Genomic DNA, 20,148 nt, shown 5'->3' with positions numbered 1-20,148 from the left:
GAAGGAGGAGTCAGAATTACTACAAGTCAAGCTGAATTAGCTCATGCCAAGGTAATTAAAATAAATAAGAGGTTTTTTAGTTATATAAATAAGAAGAGACTAAGGAAGGATGAGGTGGGGCTGCTACACCATGTGGATGGGAAGGAGATTAAAGATAATCTAGCTGTGGCCCTCAAACTAAATACTTTGCTTCAGTTTACAATAAGGATGATAATATGGAACATGAACATGAAGGCAGGACTGCTGATGGAAATGTGTCTGTAGAAATGGAAATTATCACATCAGAGATGGAAGAAAAAACATAAAGAGCTTAATGAGCTCAAACTGGGGGAAACGGATAATTTCCATCCCAAAAATACTTGCATATGAGATTGCTATTCCAATGCTAAGGATTTTTAATAAATCTGTCTATTTGAGGGTAGTACCATATGACTGAAGAAGAGCTAATGGCATATCTGTATTTAACAAAAGGGAAAAAAAGTGATCCAGACAATTACAGATCTCTGAGTCTGACCTCAGTAGTATGCAAGGCTTTAGAACAAATTGTGAAAGAAAGAATAATTAAATTCATGAGGTAAATGGTCAAGGGGATGTAATGTGACATGGCTTTACCAAAGATAGATCTTGCCAGATTAACCTGATTTCCTTCTTTAAGAAAATAACTGATTTTTTAGGTAAGGGAAATGCAGTAGATCTAAAATACTTGGACTTCAATAAAGCATTTGATACAGTACCACTTGAGAAATGATTAGTGGAATTAGCGAAGATGGGAATCAGTACAAGAAATGTTCAGAGGAGAAGGAAGTGGCTGAAGGGGAGGAGACAATGGGTTGTGCTGAAAGGTGAATTATTGGGCTAGAGGGAGGTTACTAGTGGAGTTTCTCAAGGGTCAGTCTTGTCACGAATCATATTAAATATTTTTATTAATAACCTTGGCACAGGAGTGTGCTAATGAAAGTTGCTGCCAATACAAAATTGGGAGACATCATCAATACAGAGGAGGATCAGAACATTATATAGGAAGATCTGGAAGACTGGAGTGACAGAAATGGGATGGAATTCAATAATACAAAGTGCAAGGTCATGCACTTTGGGTCTAATAGTAAGTATTTCTGCTACATCCTGGGGGATCATCAGTTGGAAGCGACAGAAGAGGAGAGAGACCTGGGACTGTGGGTCAGTCACAGGAGGACTACAAGCCACCAGTGTGATGCAGTTGCAAAAAAAAGGCAAATGTGATCCTAGGATGTATCAGGTGAGGTATCAGGAGATAGAGAAGTATCAATGCCACTGTACAGGGCATTGGTAAAACGTCATCAGAATACTGTGTTCAATTCTGGTCACCCATGTTGAAGACGGATGAATTCAAGCTGGATGAAGAATGAATTGATGTGTAGGGAACAGCTACTAGGCTGATCAGAGAGGAGATCTGTCTACTCTCTATAAATACATTAGAGGGGTAAACATCAGGGTGGGTTACGAGCTATTTAAGCTAAAGGACAATGTTGAGACAAGAACAAATGGGGATAAACTCAAAGACTTTAAGCCCAGAGGAGACCATCATGATCATCTACTCTGACCTCTTGCACATCACAAACCACAGAACCTCGGCGCCCCGCCCCCACATTCCTCTAATAGACCCATAACCTCTGGTTTAGTTACTGAAGTCCTCAAATCACAATTTAAAGACTCCAAGTTACAGAGAATCCACCATTTACATTAGTTTAAATCTGCAACTATCCTATGCTTCAGAGGAAGGTGAAAACCCTCCGGGGTCTCTGCCAATCTGAACTGGGGGAAAATTTCTTCCCAACAGCAAATATGGTGGTCAGTTAGTCCCTGAGCATTTTTGCAAGACCTGGGAAAGAATTCTCTGGAGTAACTCAGAGCCCTCCCCATCTAGTGCCCCATCACTCTGCCTAACTAACTAACTAAAATAATTCCTCACCTTCTGATGTATTTATAGAGAGCAATCATATCTTCCTGGGCCGTCCTTTTGTTAGGATAAATGAGCCAAGCTCTTTTAGTCTCCTCTCATAAGGCAGATTTTCCATTCCTCTGATCATCCTAGTAGCCTTTCTCTGTATCAGTTCCAGTTTGAATGCATCTTGCTTAAACATGGGAGACCAGAATGGCACAGAGTATTCCAGATGAGGTCTCACTAGTGCCTTGTATAATGGTACTAACACTACCTCTACTGGAAATACCTGGTGCATCCTAGCACTTCATTAGCCTTTTTCATGACCACATCGCACTGGTGGCTTATAGTCATCCTGTGATCAACCAATACACCCAGATCTTTCTCCTCCTCTGTCACTTCCAACTGATAAGTCCCCAGCTTATAGCAAACATTCTTGTTGTTAGTCCATAAAGTGCATGACCTGTCACGTTGCGCGATTAAATTTCATCCCATTTCTATTACTCCAGTTTTCAAAGTCATTCAGAGCTTATTGTAGGATATTCTGCTCATCTGTATTGGCAATACCTCCCAAATTTTTGTCATCCACAAATTTTATTAGCACACTCCCACTTTTTGTGCCAAGGTCACTAATATATTAAATAAGATCGGTCCCAAGACTGATCCCTGTGGAACTTGACTAATAACCTCCCTCCATCTTGACAGTTCACCTTTGAGCATGGCCCCTTGTAGTCTCCCCTTTAACCAGTTGTCACCATGCCTGGTCACAGATGAGGATAACAGATTCAGGATAAACTGCTGAGAAGTAGTCTGCCTTATTAGATTACACCAAGCCAGCAAGAAAAGTAAACTTCTATCTCACCACACTGGTTAACAAGAAGTCAAAAATGCAGTCTCCTTAGGCATTCCAGCCCTTATTTCATCACCCAGACACGAGACATTATGATGAGTGGTTACTGAAAACCAGTTTCATCAAACAAAGGCTCTTTCTGATCTCAAGAGTTCAACCGCACAGCCAGTTCAATATGTAACTCAGATTTTACCCAATAATCATGCTGTTGCCAATCCTTTAGTAACTAAAATCTAAACATTTATTTATAAAGAAGAGAAGAGAGTTAAAATGGTTAATAGATAATATACATAAATCGTTGCAAATTTCTTGCATCAGGTTTGAAGCAGTGATGGAATAAACTGCTGGCTTGTAAAGTCTCTGGTAGCTTCCAAAGTTCAGTGTGCTCCTTTTAGTTGTAAATCCACAGTCCAGAGAATCAGAGCAGGAAAGAGACAACATGGAGATGATTGAAGGGTCTTTTATACCCTTTGCCATGTGGTTGGAATTTTACTGTCCCAAAACAAAGCACACAGCACAGTTTGTGTAAAATTACTGGCACAAGATGGAGTCCAGGGTCACATGAGCAAGTCACCTGTCCTTACATGGATTGCTGACTCCCTGGGGATCCTATTGGCCACTTGGAGGCTAAGTTGTCTGCAGGAAGAGCCATCTGGGCAGAATGAATTTCTTCTATGGCCGACTGTGAGAGTTGCCTTTGATGGGCCATCAACACAAAGCTGTCTGGCTTTGATGTAGATATTACCTGTTGGGTGTTCCTCCAGGAACAAATACAGATATTGAGACACAGATATTCATAACTTCAGATCCATTGATGATACATGGATTTAAACAGGATAATCATCTTTATGGAATCATAATTTTTCCACTGACATCTTACATGATATTTTTTGTACAAGTTTTGTTGCAATTGTCTAATGGGGCAATATTAATTATATAAATGGTCATATTTCAATCATACAGCATCCCACTAGTTATTTATCCACCTTTCAATTCTCATATTAATCCCCATCTTCTCCAGTTTAACTAATGATTTCCCATGTGGAACTGTACCCAATGCATTACTGAAATCCAGGCATATGAGCTCTACTGCATTTCCTTTATCTAAAAAAAATCAGTTATCTTCTCAAAGAGAGAGATCAGGTTGGTTAGGCAAGATCTGTCATTTGTAAACCATGTTGTATTTTATCCCAACTACCATTTCCTTCTATGTCCTTAACTACTTTCTCTTTCAAAATTTGTTCCAAGACCTTGTGTACCACTGAGGTCAAACTAAAAGACCTATAGTTTCTCTGATCACCTTTTCCCCCTTTCTCAAAAATAGGTCCTATACTAGCAATTCTCCAATCTTAGGGTACGACCCCCTGAGTTTACAGATTCATTAAAAATCCTTGCTATTGGGCTTGCAATTTCATGTGCCAGTTCCTTTAATATTCTTGGATGGAGATGATCTGGGCCCCCTGATTTAGTATTGTTTAGCTGTATAAGTTTGACTCCCACTTCAGATGTGGTAATTTCTACTTCCCTATCCTCATTTCCATTAGCCACTCTGCCACTACCCTTAGGTTCCTCGTTACCCTTATTTAAAACTGAGGCAAAGTATTCGTTTGGGAGTTGGGCCATGCCCAGTGTATCTTTAGTCTCCATCCCATCCTCAGGGTTTAGAATTCCCACTTCTTCTTTCCTTGGTTTCTTTTTATTAATATGGCCATGAGTATATTCAGGTTGGAAATTAGAAGACTGTTTCTAACCATCAGAGGAGTGAGGTTCTTGAACAGCCTCCCAATGGGAGTTGTGGAGTATAAGTTGGCGTGGCCTCCCTCCTTCTGAGGGAGGTCACACCTGCTCTCAGTTTGGCTTATTAGAGTATTCTCCAAACAAAGGGAAAAGGGGGAATTAGCACCTTGCAACCGGGCCTCAGCCTTCAAGTGGGGCAGGGCTATAAATAGCCTGGCAACCAGGAAGAGCTGTAGCAGTTCACTCACCCAGCCTTTAAGCAGGGTAGGGCAGCAGTCAGGGCTCTGGCCTGCAGTCAGGCAGGGTGAGCGCCAAGCATAGTCTGTGGGGCTCCAACAGGGGTGAGCGCCAAGCACAATGTATGGGACTGTGGCAGGGGTGTCCGAGGAATGCAGGCCTCTTGGCCTAAAGAGGGGGAGTACTGCCACCTCAGGGGTGGGGTGGCAGGGGGGATGTGGGCCCTCCCAGTTCCATCACATCCCAGACCAAGGCCCTAATAGCAGAGTGATCTGCCACTGGGTCAGCAGGGATCTGCCCATAATACGCTGACCTTGTACCAGGCCAGCTCTCAACCCAACTGTTGCCTGGTTTCCCTGGGCTGCTTCCTACTCTCCCCCTGGGCAAACCTCGTCCAGGGGTCATCCTCAGTCTCCCCGGGATATACCACCAAGGACAGTGGTAGCAGCTCCTCAGCATCAGGAGCGACAGGGCAATGGGCAATGTCAGCATCCTGGAGCAGCATCAGGAGCGACAGGCAATGGGTGTGACGGGATCCCTGGGGTGCAGCCCGGGACTGTGGAACTGCTGTGCCCCCTTAACTCTCCAACCTGGGCTGTCTCTCACAATGCTTTGCTAATGACAAGCAGCAAGCCCCTCCAGGCACTGTGATCACTCAGCACAACCGCATGTGGAGCCCCACATCCAGCTAGATGGCATGAATGCTCCCAGAGCCACTCATAAATCACACAGAGAAAGGCACCAACCGAATCTCCCCCCCGCTCCCAGCTCTGTACCTCAGGAATATACCATTTTGCACTGATCAAGATGAGTAGTGCAAATTTATTAATTGGTTCACCACTTCATCGATGGAAAGTGGATATACACCAGCCTTTGTAAACCTGAGCAAACACCCTTACCAAACACTTCAGCCAAACTCACTGATAAAGATAAATAGTTAAACAAATTTATTGACTACAAAAGATAGATTTTACGTGATTATAAGTGGTAGGCAAAAAGTCAGAGTTAGTTACCAAAATAAAATAAAATATAAGCATGCAGCCTAAACTCTCAACCCTATTACACAGGGCAACATCTAGATTAAGCAGTTTTTCTCACCCCACTGGACATTTCAGTTCATAGTACAGAGATTTCACTCTTGAAACCTGGGCCAGTCTCCTCCATAGGAGTCTTCAGTCTTCTGATCATCCTTGTTGCTTGCACCATAGGTGGGGAGGGAGAAAAACCAAGCATGGGGACCCTGCATTCTGATATATACCCTTAGTCCCATGTGCTTGGAGAACACAAGTCCAGGCATGTCTGGTGGGCATTACTCAGTCACAAGGTGAATCAATACTCCTGTGTGTCTCCTGTGAATGAGTCATTGAATTGTAACTCCTCTGCTGGACAATAGCTGGTGATGTCTTTTCAGCACCCACCCGGGCATTGGTTACCTCTTCCCTTGTCACTGTCTCTGGACAGCTAGTGTCTGGGCACTTCCCAAACCAACAGCATATTTTAGTGAAAACCATATGTGATGTTATCTGTCTATAATATAACATCTTATGAAATATGACACATGGCCAGAAAAGGGTTAAGGAAAATCTGCAGGCCAGCTGAGCCATGGTTGACCTTTAGAGACTTGTTAGGAAGATAGGTAAATGGTAGTTGGGTTATTGCATTAGGTTAGAATAGAATTTTGAAATGCAAACCAGCATTGTTAGAGCCATAGAAGGGTAGGTGTTTGCTCAGGTCCTGTGATGTAAACAAACAATTCTTGTCTGTTACTCTAGCTTTGATTCAAGATCCAAAAGGAATATTAACATCTGTGATGACACTTGATTGAAATAGGTAGTATTATTGTCTACATGTCTCTTTGAAGGTTGTGGTAAACTGTATATGAACTTTTCAATGGATAAATTACCCAATGCTAATTGCCATGATGTTTGAGAGACAAAAGGGTTAACCCGAATTGTTCTCTCAGGCCAAGAGATTGCTCGAAATTTATAAAGACCCTAGGATACGATCCTTTTTTATCTCATATCTGCTTGAATGCTTATGGGAAAGCTGCAAGCTACAAAGAATGAGATCCAAGGATTCCTGGTGCCCCATAATGGACATTGACTTTATAACTCTGGACTGATCTGAAAAGAATTATCTTAATCTACAAAGCTCAACAACTCTACGAATCTGAACCTCAAGAATTGAGTTCATATCTGTATGTATATTGATCTTTTAACCAATATTCTCTCCCTTTTCTTTTTTAATAAATTTTAGTTAATAATTGGGTATAAGTGTGTATTTTGGGTAAGGTCTAAGTTATATGTTGACCTGGGAATGTGGCAGATCCATTGGGATCAGAAGAACCTTTTCTTTTATATGATAAAATAAGATTTTTCAGTAATCATCATCATATGTTGACTTGTGTACCTGGATGGCGGCCTGAGTCTGGGTGCTTTAAGGGAACTGTGTTGTTTGAATTTCTGAGTAACCAGTGAGGTAATACAGGTTTCAGAGTAGCAGCCGTGTTAGTCTGTATTCGCAAAAAGAAAAGGAGTACTTGTGGCACCTTAGAGACTAACCAATTTATTTGAGCATAAGCTTTCGTGAGCTACAGCTCACTTCATCAGATGCATCCGGTTCTGATCCTGGGCTCTGGCCACGTGATGGCGGGAGCTGGCCCTGGATGCCAACCCCTGGCCCTGGCCACATAGCAGCGAGTGCCGAGCACTGGCCCCTGGCTTCAGCCACGCAGCCCCGGGCTTCGGCACTCAGCTCCAGGTTCTGGCCACGTGGTGCTGGGCACTGGCCCCAGGCATCGACCTACCGCTCTGGCCACACAGCAGTAGGCTCTGACTCCCAGCTCTGGCCATGAGGCTCCTACCCCTGGCTCTGGCCATGGGCACTGACACCTGGCAGCAGGCTCTAACCCCCAGCTCCAGCCACGTAACTCCTGCTCTGGGCTCTGGGCTCTGGTCACAGGCACTGACCCCTGGCCATGTGGCAGAGGCCGCCAACTCCAGCTTTAGCCACACTGCAGCGGGCTCACCACCCACCCTCATCATCCCTGACTCCTGCTGCCTCCCCCGGCCCCACATTCAATCCCCACCCCATCGTCTCTGGACCCTCCTGCCTTCCTGGCCCCGCATTCACCTCCCAAGCCCCCTGGCTGCCTTCCCTGGCCCCATATCCATCCCACCATTGTCCCTGGCACCAGCTGCCTCCACCTCTGACCTCCCCACCCAGGGCCTAACTCGTCCTGGGGCTTGCTGTGAAAAGTGATAGGTGTATGTTTGTGGATGTCACTTATTGCTTTTCATAGCCTCCCATGGAGCTATTAAGTGTCCTGTGAAAAGTGATACTAACAAATATACAAATATCACTTTTCAAAGTGTTATTTTTATTACCGAGTCTGCAAAAAGAAACCCTACTTAACTTACAATGATTTGGATGTGGATCTGTGCATATTTATTTATTCCTAAAGTTAATTAAATATTTTAGGAAAACGTGTCAGTGTGGCCACCAACACGAGTTGATGGCCGCCTTGTGAGGCCACCACATTTTGTTGTGAGAACTCCTGTTTTTTGACTCTCTCCCATGTCATCAGTCACTGGGTTTTCTTTCCCTCCCGTGCTCCCTTCAGTGTGGGCTCTTAATTTAATCATGTTTCTGGGAGTTTGGTACCTCAAGGTTTGGTGAGATAAGGGTCCAGGGGGATCCTGCACATTGGCGGGCCCTCTGGGGAGCTGTCTCCCAATCTGAGGGCAGTACATATGGAAAAAATCCAGCTCCCTTTTTGGGGTTACCCTGAGTTTCCCCCTCCCAGCCCTGATTCCTTCCCTGCCTCCTTTTCCTAGAGGACTGTGATCTCTGTTCCCTGGGCGAGGTGTGTTTACCCTTTGATCAGGTGCACCTGTCCCTGCAGCTTTTCCATAACTGCTCCCTGTGTCTCACCAGCCTGGGGGAAAACACCCCCGTCTCTGTTAGTTGGGTCGTTTGCATTCTCACAAACCATCACCTGGCAATTTTCTGGTCTCAACTCATCTGCTATCACAGGCATTGGAGCTGCATCTTGGTTTAAAGAGACAGTTACTTTCCAAAAATGTATCCGAAACAGCATCCTGAAAAACAGGGACCTGGATTGGGGTTCCCTCTGTCACCTCTTTCTCTGTCCCTAAGAAGTCGGCTGTGTCTCCAGGAGGTCGGTTACACACTTCCCTCTGAATACCTAGGTCACAGGCTGACTGCCTGGGTGTTCAGATGCTGTCTCATCCATTTGGTCCTGGGAATCCTCTCCCGAGTGACCAGTGAGGAGACATTCCTGTACCCCGACTATTCCCTCCCCAGTTTCCTCCTCTGGGCCCCCGACTAAGACATATTTCTCTGTCCTCCTTGAGAAGGGGTCCGTCCTTATTCAACTGCAAAATCCTGCCAGCTAACAACTGGGACAGTTTCCTTAATCACTGACAACACCTCCCCTGCCCCTGATCCTGAAGGCATGCTGCCTTCTGCAGGAAAGGAGCTAGTCTCAGCCCCTCCCGTATTTGGAAGCACCCTGCTTCCCTGTGTTACAAAGTCACAGGAATCCTCACCCACCCCAGTGGTTTCTGAGGTTCCCTCTCCCTTCTCTGGGCTCCCCTCTAATACACATTTCTCTATGCTCCCTAGAGCGGGGGCTGTCTCTGGTTCATCTGCAACCTGCTGGCAGCTAACAACCTGGACAATTCTCTCCTTGGCAGGCCCTATACTCCCATCCCTCATCTGCAATGCAGGAGCAGGTCTCAACCACCTCCACACCTGGAAGCATGTGGCTTCCCGCTGCCGCAGAGGAATCAAGGAGGCTTTCTCCCATTCCCCAAGCAATTCCTGAGACCTTACCCTTTCCCTTGGGGGTCCCAGCAAATACTTGCTGTGAGCAAATACCTTAACCTGAGCTACACAGAAAAAATCATTACCAACAAGGAGGTGTTCCATTACGCCCACAGTCAAAATACTTTCCTTCCTTCCCACACCACATGGTTTAGACAACAAATCCTGCATCTTGGCAGGGGATTAGACTGCATGACCCTTGCAGTCCCTTCTAATGCTGTGGTTCTATCATTCTATATTCTGGTTTCTCTTGTTGTCCTGAGCAGCATCACCAGCCAGCTGGAGAATCTCAGTGGTCAGATACTCCAGCAGCATAGCCATATAGACCAGGTCTGTAGCCCCACCTTGCTCAGCAAAATAACCCTCCAAGAGCAGCCGATGACCATGGCCCCCTGGGAACTGAAATCCAGCCTGAAAGGAACCAGACTTGGAGTGTATCTACACTGCACATTATTTCAGCCACATGTAGAGTCCATACCTGAGTAGCCCTCTCCCTTCTTCCCCTCCTCAACATGGGTATAAATCGTGGTGTACTCACTGAGGGATGGCTTAGGCAGGTAGAGTACACATACACCTGAAAGGTGTGGGTATGTACTTGAGTTCACACCCTGTCTGGCTCTCTATTCGCCCAAGCCATGCCTCCATCTACACTGCTGTTTTTAGCCGGGTAGCATCCCATTGCCTCCCTGCTGCCAGAGCCTTTTCTTGCTACAGGGAAAGACGCCAGCAGCTGGGAGGCAGCCAGGAAAAGCTCTGGCAGGGGCGAGGCGGCAGGGGCAGGCTGAGGCTTTCCCTGCTGCCTCCATGCCACCAGAGCCTTTCCTCGTCCCAGTGAAAGGCTCTGGCAGTGCAGAGCTGCTGAGGCCATTTTCCACTGCTCACCCCACCAGAGCCTTTCATGGACACATGCAGCTCCACACCCCAGTGTGAACACAGCCTACTTCTCACTGCGACATGCAGCTACACCTGTCTTACATGCCGCCGAAAGTAGTGTCTCCTTATCTATCCCTTTCTTAATGATTCCCAACATTCTGTTTGCTTTTTTGACTGCCGCTGCACATTGAGTGGATGTTTTCAGGGAACTCTCCACAATGCCTCCAAGATCTCTTTCTTGAGTGGTAACAGCTAATTTAGACCCCCCTCGTTGTATATGTATAGTTGGGATTATGTTCTCCAATGTGCATTACTTTGCATTTATCAACACTGAATTTCCTCTGCCATGTTGTTGCCCAGTCACCCAGTTTCGAGAGATCCTTTTGTAGCTCTTCGCAGTCTTCCTGGGACTTAACTTCTTGAATACTTTTGTATCATCTGCAAATTTTGCCACCTCACTGTTTAACGCCTTTTCCAGATCATTTATGAATATGTTGTATAGGACTGGACCCAGTATAGACCACTGAGGGACACCATTATATACCTCTCTCCATTCTGAAAATAGACCATTTATTCCTACCCTTTGTTTCCTGTCTTTTAACTAGTTACGAATCCATGAGGACCTTCCCTCTTAACCCGTGGCAGATTATTTTGCTTAAGAGCCTTTGGTGAGGGACCTTGTCAAAGGCTTTCTGAAAATCTAAGTATACTATATCCACTGAATCCCCCTTGTCCACACGCTTCTTGAACCTCCTCAAAGAATTCTAGTAGATTGGTGAGGCATGATTTCCCTTTACAAAAACCACGTTGACTATTCCCCAGCAAATTATGTTCATCTATGTGTCTGACACTTTTGTTCTTTATTAGTTACCACCCGTTTGCCGAGTACTGAAATCAGGCTTACAGGCCTGTAATTGCTGGGGTCACCTCTGGAGCCCTTTTTTAAAAATTGGAATCACATTAGCTATCCTCCAGTTATTTGGTTGAGAAGATGATTTAAATGACAGTTAGTAGTCCAGCAATTTCACATTTGAGTTCCTTCAGAACTCTTGGGTGAATACCATCTGGTCCTAGTGACTTATTACTGTTTAGTTTATCAGTTTGTTCCAAAACCTCCTTTAATGACACCTCAATCTGGGACAGCTCCTCAGATTTGTTACCTAAAAAGAATGGCTCAGGTTTGGGAATTTCCCTCACATCCTCAGCCATTAAGACTGATGCAGAAAAATCATTTAGTTTCTCCACAATGACCTTATTGTCCTTGAGTGATCCTTCAGCATCTCGATTGTCCAGTGGCCCCACTGGTTGTCTAGCAGGCTTCTTGCTTCTGATTTACTTAAAGAAAATTTGCTGTCACTTTTTCAGTTTTGGCTAGCGGTTCTTCAGATTATTTTTTGGCCTTTCTAATTATCCCATAGAATCATAGAATATCAGGGTTGGAAGGGACCTCAGGAGGTCATCTAGTCCAACCCCCTCCTCAAAGCAGGACCAATCCCCAACTAAATACCTTAACCTGAGCTACACAGAAAAAATCATTACCAACAAGCAGGTCAACAAGGAGGTGTTCCATTACGCCCACAGCCCAACTAAATCATCCCAGCCAGGGCTTTGTCAAACCTGACCTTAAAAACCTCTAAGGAAGGAGATTCCACCACCTCTCTAGGTAACCCATTCCAGTGCTTCACCACCCTCCTAGTGAAAAAGTTTTTCCTAATATCCAACCTAAACCTCCCGCACTGCAACTTGAGACCATTACTCCTTGTTCTATCATCTGGTACCACTGAGAACAGTCTAGATCCATCCTCTTTGGAACCCCCTTTCAGGTAGTTGAAAGCAGCTATCAAATCCCCCCTCATTCTTCTCTTCTGTGCTTTCTTTCACATATAGTGCCACTCCCCCATCAGCATGACCTGTTCTTTCCTTCTGATATATTTTGTACCCTCATATTACTGTTGTAACAAAGCAGCCTCTGGTGGGACACTATTGAGAGTATCAGTTCAGGACAAATTGCTTAGAGCAGGGCAGTCACAGCCCAAGGCTGGGGTTCCTTTACTACTAAGGCACACCAAACCAGCCAAACAGAGTGGACTTCAGTTTTACCTCACTGGCTAAACAGAAGTCATATAAGCAATTCCCTCAGACACTCCAATTTCCCAGTATCACCACCAGCACCACTCCTTATGGGGATGTATGGTTATGAAAACCAATACCCCAGTAAAAGAAAAAGGGTTCTCCCAATCCCAAAGGACCAAGCCCCAGACAAGGCAGATCTTACCCACAAATCATGCTGTTGCCAGTCCTTTTGAATCTAAAATCTAAGGGTTTGTTCATATAAAGAAAGAAATATAGATGAGAGCTAAAATTGGTTCAAGGAATCAATTACATACAGTAATGGCAAAGTTCTTGGTTCAGGCTTGTAGCAGTGATGGAATAAACTGCAGGCTCAAATCAAGTCTCTGGAGAACATCCACAGCTTTGGATGAGTCATTCAGTCCATTTTTCAGAGCTTCAGTTTGTATCAAAGTTCCTCCAGAGGTAAGAAGCAGGAATGAAGACAAAATGGAGGGGATTCCAGGGCCTTTTAATATCCTCTGCCATGTGGAAGTACACCTCTTTGTTCTTACTGTGGAAAATCACAGCAGCAAAATGGAGTTTGGAGTCACATGAGCAAGTCACATGTCCATGCTTAACTCAGTTCTTTACAGGTAGAGCAGCCATTGCTCACATGCTACCTTGAACGTTCCCAGGAAGGCTCCTAATGTGTGGACTGGAGTCTCCCAAGGTCCATTGTCAGTTAAGTGTTTCTTGATTGGGCACTTAATCTGAAGAGTCCCTTCACAATAAGCTGGTCAAATGCTTCACTAATGCTACTTAGAATCAAACACATTGAGATACAAGTACATAGCCAATATTCATAACTTCAAATACAAAAATGATACACGCATACAGACAGCATAATTATAACCAGCAAATTACAACCTTTTCATAGTCCCTTTCTTGACCTCCTGTGCACAAGATTTGGTGCAACTATAGGTCTACACTAGGAGTGCAACTCCCTGAAAAAGCACAAGAACAAATCCGCACAGACACACCCCTGGAACCCCAACCTGGGGTATTCTGTCTGCTACCCAAGATCCATAAACCTGGAAATCCTGGATGCCCCATCATTTCAGGCATTGGCACCCTGACAGCAGGATTGTCTGGCTATGTAGACTCCCTCCTCAGGCCCTACGCTACCAGCACTCCCAGCTATCTGCGAGACACCACTAACTTCCTGAGGAAACTACAATCCATCGGTGATCTTCCTGAAAACACCATCTTGGCCACTATGGATGTAGAAGCCCTCTACACCAACATTCCACACAAAGATGGACTACAAGCCGTCTAGAACACTATCCCCGATAATGTCACGGCTAACCTGGTGGCTGAACTTTGTAACTTTGTCCTCACCCATAACTATTTCACATTTGGGGACAATGTATACCTACCAATGTATACCCAAATCAGCGGCACTGCTGTGGGTACCCACATGGCCCCACAGTATGCCAACATTTTTATGGCTGACTTAGAACAACGCTTCCTCAGCTCTCGTCCCCTAATACCCCTACTCTACTTGCACTACACTGATGATATCTTCATCATCTGGACCCATGGAAAAGAAGCCCTTGAGGAATTCCACCATGATTTCAACAATTTCCATCCCACCATCAACCTCAGCCTGGACCAGTCCACACAAGAGATCCACTTCCTGGACACTACGGTGCTAATAAGTGATGGTCATATAAACACCATCCTATACCGGAAACCTACTGACCTCTATTCCTACCTACATGCCTCCAGCTTTCATCCAGACCACACAACACGATCCATTGTCTACAGCCAAGCTCTACGATACAACCACATTTGCTCCAGCCCCTCAGACAGAGACAAACACCTGCAAGATCTCTATCAAGCGTTCTTACAACTACACTACCCACCTGCTGAAGTGAAGAAACAGATTGACAGAGCCAGAAGAGTACCCAGAAGTCACCTACTACAGGACAGGCCCAACAAAGAAAATAACAGAACGCCACTAGCCATCACCTTCAGCCCCCAACGAAAACCTCTCCAATGCATCATCAAGGATCTACAACCTATCCTGAAGGATGACCCATCACTCTCACAGATCTTGGGAGACAGGCCAGTCCTTGCTTACAGACAGCCCCCCAACCTGAAGCAAATACTCACCAGCAACCACACACCACACAACAAAACCACTAACCCAGGAACCTATCCTTGCAACAAAGCCCGTTGCCAACTATGTCCACATATCTATTCAGGGGACACCATCATAGGGCCTAATCACATCAGCCACACTATCAGAGGCTCATTCACCTGCACATCTACCAATGTGATATATGCCATCATGTACCAGCAATGCCCCTCTGCCATGTACATTGGTCAAACTGGACAGTCTCTACGTAAAAGAATAAATGGACACAAATCAGACGTCAAGAATTATAACATTCAAAAACCAGTCGGAGAACACTTCAATCTCTCTGGTCACTTGATTACAGATCTAAAAGTGGCAATTCTTCAACAAAAAAACTTCAAAAACAGACTCCAACAAGAGACTGCTGAATTGGAATTAATTTGCAAACTGGATACAATTACCTTAGGCTTGACTAGAGACTGGGAGTGGATGGGTCATTACACAAAGTAAAACTATTTCCCTATGTTTATTTCCCGCACCCCCACCCCCCACTGTTCCTCAGACGTTCTTGTCAACTGCTGGAAATGGCCCACCTTGATTATCACTACAAAAGGTTTTCTCCCCCTGCCTCCCTTGCTCTCCTGCTGGTAATAGCTCATCTTAAGTGATCACTCTCCTTACAGTGTGTATGGTAACACCCATTGTTTCATGTTCTCTGTGTATATAAATCTCCCCACTGTATTTTCCACTGAATGCATCCGACGAAGTGAGCTGTAGCTCACGACAGCTTATTCTCAAATAAATTTGTTAGTCTCTAAGGTGCCACAAGTACTCCTTTTCTTTTATAAGACCTTGGTTGCAACAATGATCTGTACGCTCACAGTTCATGTCAATAACATCACAACTCTGTCCTATAGATTATCCTCATTCCACCAAGTTTCTGTGATGCCTATGTGATGTTATTGACTTGAACTGGGACCATATAGAACATTGTTGCAATGAAGGTCCTGTAGTGGCACCAAATCTTGTATATAGGGGGTCAAATAAGGTGTCTAAGACAAGGTTATGGTTTGCTGGTTATGATTATGCTATCTATATGCATGTATCATTTTTGTATTTAAAGTTATAATTATTGGTGCTCTACTGTCTGTAGTTCAAACTTGTGCTATGCTTCTGGGTGACACCCCAGACAAGTTGGTGTCAGCTCTGCCTAGCCTGCTTGATGGCCCATTAAGGACCATCAGTGATACAAGTGACCCATTGAGAGAAGGCAGACACACCTTGTGACTCAGCAAGGTATGCAGGGACATGCCTATGGACAGAACTCTGAGGTTTTTCCAGGCCATGGGATGGGCAGCTTGTCCTTGGCACAAAGGAAGCAGAGACCACACGGCAAGAGACTATAAAAAGCTGCTGCAGCTCCTCCATCTGGTCTTCAATCCTGCTCCTTATCTCTGGAGGGACTTGGCTACACTGAAGCTTTGAACCAAGGACTGAATGACCCATCCCAGCTGGTGATGTTCTCCAGAGATTTGATTTGAACCTGCAGTTTATTCTATCACTGCTGCAAGCCTGAACCAAGAACTTTGCCATGACTGTATGCCATGGATTCCATTTCACCAATTCTAGCTCTCATCTCTATCTTTTCCCTTTTATGAATAAGCCTTTAGATTTTAGATTCTAAGGGGTTGGCAACAGCGTGATTTGTGGGTAAGATCTGATTTGTATAGTGATCTGGGTCTGAGGGTTGGTCCTTTGGGATCGGGAGAACCTTTTTTCTTTTACTGGGGTATTGGTTTTCATAACATTTGTCCCCATAACGAGTGGCACTGGTGGTGATACTGGGAAACTGGGGTGTCTAAGGGAGTTGCTTGCGTGACTTGTGGTTAGCCAGTGGGGTAAAACCAAAGTCTTCTCTGTTTGGCTGGTTTGGTTTGCCTTGGTATGCACAGAAACCCTAGCCTTGGGCTGTAACTGCCCTGCTTTAAGCAGTTTGTCCTGAATTGGCACTCTCGGTTGGGTCCTGCCAGAACCAGCATCGTTACACCCTATTATATCAATATTCTCTTTAATATTAGGCACTCTTGTTCAACCATCTTATTATTTAGACTTCTAACATTGGTATATAAGCACTTCAAAAACTTGTCACTTTTTAGCTGTCTCCCATTACATGATGTAATTGAATGGCACTTTTTTTCATTTCACTGTTTCTCATCAGATCCCACCTGTATTTTATTTTCCATCCTCTCCTCCTTACTAGGACATAGAGAATTTCAATTAGTAGATCCTCCCTTAAGGGAGGTCTCTGTTAGAGCCACATGCTCCTCCGCACCTGTCAGCTTTCCCCAGCCCTTAGTTTGAAAACTCCTCTATGACCTTTTTAATGTTAAGGGACAGAAACCTGGTTCCATTTTGGTTTAGGTGGAGCCCATCCCTCCTGTATAGGCTCCCCCTTTCCCAAAAGTTTCCTCAAATCCTAATAAATCTAAACCCCTCTTCCCTACACCATCGTTTCATCCATGCATTGGGACCCTGCAGCTCTGCCTGTCTAAGTGGCCCTGTGTCTGGGACTGGAAGCCTTTCAGAGAATGCTACCATGGAGGTTCTGGCCTTCAATCTCTTACCTAGCAGCCTAAATATGGCCTCCAGGACCTCTCTCCTATTCTTCCCTGTCATTGGTACCTACATGTACCGCAACCACTAACTCCTCCCCAGCACTACATCAAAGTCTATCTATATGTTTCAAGAAATCTGGAACCCTGGCACCAGGCATTGTAATTCTTACTGCAACAATTACCTTTCACAGACAGTCACAGAATAAGTGTGGTGATGCAACTCAATGTTTCTTTTCCTTTTATCCCTTTCCCTGGAGGGGTAGTGATTCATGATTGGCTGAAAAATGTCATTGTCTGAACAATCAGAGGAGATGAGAATCTCTCTTCTGCAAGTTGCAGAATATAACATTTTCCCATATACATCATCTAAGTTCCAATAGAAAACTTTAAAGTATATGCAGCTCATTTGCATAAGAAACCTATAAATAAAGAGAGGAGCAGCCATTTTAACTAAGTTGTTATTGAACTGGAGAGAAGACGGAGCTGTCAAAATGCCTGAGCCAGCAAAGTCTTGCCTGAGCCAGCAAAATCTACCCCTGCTCTGAAAAAGGGCTGTAAAGAAAGTCATGACCATGACCCAGAAGAAGGGGGACAAAAAATGCATCCATGTGCATAAAGTGTTCATAGAGTCATAGTTTTAAAGCCAGAAGAACCATTGTGCTTATCTAGTCTGATGTCCTGTATAACACAGACCATAGAACTTCCCCAAAATCAAGTTGAAGTAAGTTCACGTGGACACTGGCATCTCCTCTAAGGCCATGGATATTATGAATTCCTTTGTAAATTACGTCTTCGACCACATTGCTAGAGAAACATCTCACTTGGTGCATTACAACAAGTGCTCAACCATCACTTCCTGGAAGATCCAAAGCAATGTGTGCCTGCTGCTTCAAGGGGAGTTGGCCAGACACGACTTTGTCTCGGGGGTACAAAGCCTGTTACCAAGTACACCAGCTCTAAGTAAAGGTCTGTTGAAAGAATGTTAACAACTGTAACCCAAAGGCTGTTTTCAGGAACACTCACCTTCTTGGCAAAAGAGCTTTAGCTCTAAAACATGCATTGCTTCTTTACATACACACTCTGCTTTGCATTTTTAGTTTCTACATTAGTTACTGGGTGGTACTGGTAATATCATATTAAATCAGTTGAACATGGGTTCCCAATGTGATGCAGTGGCCAAAAAGGCTACTGCAATTCGTGGATATATAAACAGAGGAATCTCAAGTAATCATAGGGAGGTTATAGGACCTCTGTGTTTGGCACTGGTATGACCTTTGCTGGAATACTGTATCCAGTTCTGGTATCCACAATTCAAGAAGGGTGTTGATAAATGGTAGAGGTTCAGAATAATGAATGGATTGGAAAATATGCCTTAGAGATAAACGTTAGGTGCTCAACTATTTACCTTAACAAGAGAAGGTTAAGGGGTGACTGTATCACAGTCTGTGAGTATGTACATGGGTAACAAATATTTATAATGGGCCCTTCAATCTAGCAGAGAAGGGTATAACACGATCCAATGACTGGAAGTTGAAGCTAGGCAAAGTCAGACTGGAAATAAGGCATACTTTTTTAACAGTGGGAGTAATTAACCACTGGAAAACTTACCAAGGGTTGTGGTGGATTCTCCAGCACAGGCAATTTTTAAATCGAGTGGATTTTTTTAAAAAATGATCTGCTCTGGTTCAAACAGAATTAAATCTAGTCTGACCTTGCGTGTAACACAGGCCAGAGAACTGCTCCTAAATAATTCCTAGAGAAAAGAATGCAACCTTGATTTAAACATTGTCAGTGATGGCGAATTCCCCATGACCCTTGGTAAATTGTTCCAGTGGTTAATTATTCTCATTGTTTAAAATGTACATCTTATTTCCAGTTTGAATTGTCTAGCTTTAACTTCCAGCCATTGGAGCATATTAGACCTTTCTCTGCTAGACTGAAGAGCTTATTATTCAATATTTCTTACCCATGTAGATACTTATAGAACGTAATCAAGTCATTCCTTAACCTTCTCTTTGTTAAACTAAATAGATAGACTCAAAGAGCTCAATCACAGTAAAGCAGGTTTTCTAATCCTTTAATCAATCTCCTGGCTCTTCTCTGACCCCTTTCCAATTTTTCAACAGCCTTCTTGAATTGTGGGCCCCAGAACTGCGCATCATATTCCAGCCGCGGTCTCAACAGTGCCAAATTCATCCCAGGATTACATTAGCTATTTGGGCCACAGTGTCACACTGGGAGCTCATGTTCAGCTGATTATTCACCATGATCCTCAAATATTTTTCAGAGTCTCTGCTTCCCAGGTTAGTGTCCCCCATCCTGTAGGTATGGCTGACATTCTTTTTTTCTAGAGGTATATATAAAACCATACCAACCCCCTCAAAGATCAGCAACAGGTTTGAATCCTTTGATCTTCTCATTTATATTTTAGACCCTTATTACTTGCATTACGGGAGTGAGGACTGGATACACACTTTCTGAGTGTGTTACACAACTATTTACTCATCAGCAATAGACTATTGGTTATAAGGAATCCTGAATTCTACCTGTGGCCATGGGGGAGGAGTGGAGATTATAGTGGTTGGGGTAGAATGTCCCAGTCTGCTGTAATCTGTTTGAAAAGGAAATTGTTGCACAGGATAAAACTGGGGTTCGCTAAACTAGTTTGAGAGCTGGATTCTGGGCCTGCCTTGACTTTGCATAAGCTCTCTGCTGGAGCTACTCAAAACTCTGAATTTCCATGTTGCAGGATGTTGCAAAATTTGTTTTCATTCCAAACTGAAAAAAAATTATTCTGAATTTTATCTTAGTTTGTGGAGCGTTTTCATTTTTATATCTTTATTGTTTTTACCTTATTTCATGACGTCAGTAATAGTCA

The 20,148-nt window shown here is 44.2% G+C and overlaps 1 protein-coding gene and 1 pseudogene across 1 annotated transcript in view; both read left to right on the top strand.

Annotated features, from left to right (window-relative positions):
* Window positions 1–20,148, top strand: part of LOC140905784 (GTPase IMAP family member 4) — a 32,478-nt gene that overhangs the window by 6,627 nt on the left and 5,703 nt on the right. The window lies entirely within an intron of this gene.
* On the top strand, window positions 745–18,234 carry LOC140907951 (histone H2B 7-like; annotated as a pseudogene).

This window comes from Lepidochelys kempii, chromosome 2 (genome assembly GCF_965140285.1).
Source record: "Lepidochelys kempii isolate rLepKem1 chromosome 2, rLepKem1.hap1, whole genome shotgun sequence".
Classification (NCBI taxonomy): Eukaryota; Metazoa; Chordata; order Testudines; family Cheloniidae; genus Lepidochelys; species Lepidochelys kempii.
Note: the sequence above shows the minus strand (reverse complement) of the source record. Positions and strands in the feature narration are given on the sequence as shown.